We start from the raw sequence: 2,851 nt of genomic DNA, 5'->3' as shown, positions 1-2,851 counted from the left end.
GACGAGCGGTGTTGTCCTGCCAGGGCGGTAGTTGGACTCAAAGCAGATTTATTGGCACGAGAGCAAGCCCTTAGCACAAGGCAATACGAGACGCAAAGCAGGTCTTGGGACCAAGTGCTTTGCTTTGCTGCGATTTGAGTGTTGCCTGCCGTCCGCTGCTCGTATGCCTTCGATTAATCGAACAGACTAGTTTGTGGCGCAGTGACACAGTGCGCGGGGTCTCTCTCTCTTTCTGACGTTAGTGGTTTCGCGGATTGCAAGCAGGGAGGGGAAGGAAGAGGGGGTCAGACACGAGTGGCTTCGCGGATTGCAAGTTGGTGTGGGTACTTGAAGCTGAGGCTAGACTCAACGTATCATGCTGGTGATTTGATTTGATGATTTGACCTAGTGATTTGAGGCTTGTGACTTGAACTAGGGTCTTGTGAGCACGAGCGTGTTTGCCCTAGTGTAGAGCCGACTCGCTCGCCGCGGGGCCGGTGCTGCGCCGCCGGGTCAACGCTCGGTGTTTTTGTGGAAATAACGACAGATCATCGTGTTTGAGGCGATAAAATACTGATTTGTAAAGATCTCAGTCTTGAAAAAAATTAGGTTCCATATTTTGTTATAGTGATTGTACTGTGTTAATGTGGAGATGTTTAGTGCACTTGGTAGGCCTACTTTTTTTTTTATTGTCTGTCAAACCTGGGGTTGCAGCCAGTGACTGACTTTACAAATTTAATCAAATTTTAAACAACTACAATTTTCTTAAAAATTGACGGAGAGGTTAAAGAATGGTACCAAAATGCTCAGTGGATCTAGGCCTTTCAAATGGAACAGATAAATTTGGCATACAGCTAGTTTGAAAATTTAGTTTATGTGAGTTAAACAGCTCTCAAGTGAAATGAAAATCAGTGTAGGGTCAATTGAAATGATTCTCCACGATCACCAATAAGGTGTCTGCGCGGCTTTTGACAAGCGAGCAAAAGAAGCAGAGGGTTGAGTCCAGCAAAACTCTTTCGAATTGAGTCCAATGACACACATTTCGTTAAAAACATGGTTACTATCAATGAAAAACGGATTTATCATTTTGATCCTGAATACGAAATGTCATCCATGCAATGGAAAACCCCCTTTTCTCCCTCACCAAAGAAGGCAAAGATAACACCGTCAACTCAGGTGGAAAGGCCATGCTATCATGTTTCTGGGATTGTGACTACTTGGAAAATGGAAAACAGGAGACTACTGCTCGGGTTTGCAGATAAAATTGCGATGTGAATGGTGAGAAAAAGGCGTGGAAAACTCCGTAATGGGATCCTCTTACTGCATGACAACGCCCCTGCGCACTGGGCACAACAAGCAGTCCAGACAGCAGAACAGTGTATCTTTGAAATCCTGCCTTACCCAGCTTATTCACCAGACCTAGCCCCCCTCAGACTTTTTTCCTGTTTCTTAATCTTAAATAATCACTCAAAGGACGTAAATTCCATGACAACGAGTGCGCCATTGAAGCTGTTGATGTTGAAGGCTGGTTAGGGGCCCATTCTGGGTCATTTTTCTCTCAAAGACATTTGAAGGTCAAAGAAAGGTGGCAGAGATGTGTTACTCTGCTTAGTGACTATATATATAGAAATAAAAGTATGTGTGCCAAGTTCCAAAGCTCTATCTTTATTCCTTCATACTTAAACCAAAGATTTCTTGACCCCCCCCCCTCGTAAGGCACTGGGTCATGTGAAATTAAGGTTGACTAGCAGCTAGATCTTTTTTTTTCACAATGGCAATGGGCATGTAAAATTTGTTTTTCAAACAGTGTACTTTTTACGTTACACATTCAGCATAACACTGGCTCTGTTCGTCACAAGATGAACAAACTTGTTCTTTTCCTGCACCAGTGATGCAGACAAGTTAGGGATCATTTTCTCTGGCCACAAGTAAGTCTAATTGAATGCTGTCCAAAAGCACCTTAGTAAAGTGTTTGTTTCAGTCATCGCGATACTGTATTGGAAATAAAAGACAATTGACCGGGCTACAAAACAACATGAGGTTTACTTTTTTATCTTTAGTGAGTCCAGTCGAGTAGTTAGTTGTTTTACTAATGTCCGAAAGTAGACTTACTTAAAAGAATTGGGAAATGATACGTACGGTCTTCCAGCTCAGATGACTCAAGTTCTGGTAGCCTACTAGGTCTGGGGTACAAAAGGTGAGGTCAAGAGATGAAAGGCCAAAAGAGGCTCTGTTTCTGTAAGTGGGAGACCTATCATTCAAGAGGCAGATGTTATTTTGAAATAAGAAATCTTCGATTATTTTTCTTTTTTGACCTGTGGGTTTATCTCCCCAAAGGGGGCTGTGGAAGTTAAATCACCTGGCAAAATAAAGGGTTTTGGGAGTTGGAGCTATAGATCGTTTAGCTGGGTTATTTTGAGGGGCTAATTTGGTGAGTGATTGTGTGTGTGCGTACGTGTAGTATGAGAGTATGTGAGTGTGTGTAGCGTGAGTGTATCTAGTGTAAATGTGTGTAGTGAGAGAGTGTATATATAGCGTAAGTGTTTGTTGTGAGAGTATGTGTCGTGAGAGAGTATAGTATATGTAGTGTAAGTGTGTGTAGTGAGAAATATAGTGTAAGTGTTTGCTGTTAGAGGATGTGTTATGAGAGAGTATATGTAGTGTAAGTGTGTGTAGTGAGAGGGTGTATGGTGTAAGTGGGTGTAGTGAGAGGGTGTATAGTGTAAGTGTGTGTTGTTTGAGAATGTATAGTGTAAATGTTTGTTGTGAGAGGGTGTATAGTGTAAGTGTGTGTTGTTTGAGAATGTATAGTGTAAATGTTTGTTGTGAGAGGGTGTATAGTGTAAGTGTGTGTTGTTTGAGAATGTATAGT

At 42.2% G+C, this 2,851-nt stretch overlaps 1 protein-coding gene across 1 annotated transcript in view; it reads left to right on the top strand.

Moving 5' to 3' along the window:
- The first annotated feature begins 1,353 nt into the window (after window positions 1-1,353).
- The window catches only part of LOC101853748 (E3 ubiquitin-protein ligase BRE1A), a 22,925-nt gene continuing 21,427 nt past the window's right edge, over window positions 1,354-2,851 (top strand). Inside the window, exon 1 of the mRNA XM_035973280.1 lies at window positions 1,354-1,907. The gene's annotated coding sequence lies outside the window, so the exon portion shown is untranslated. The remainder of the gene's footprint in view (window positions 1,908-2,851) is intronic.

Source organism: Aplysia californica, unplaced genomic scaffold, assembly GCF_000002075.1.
Source record: "Aplysia californica isolate F4 #8 unplaced genomic scaffold, AplCal3.0 scaffold01099, whole genome shotgun sequence".
NCBI classification, from domain to species: domain Eukaryota; kingdom Metazoa; phylum Mollusca; class Gastropoda; order Aplysiida; family Aplysiidae; genus Aplysia; species Aplysia californica.
This window is presented reverse-complemented; position numbering and strand designations above follow the sequence as displayed.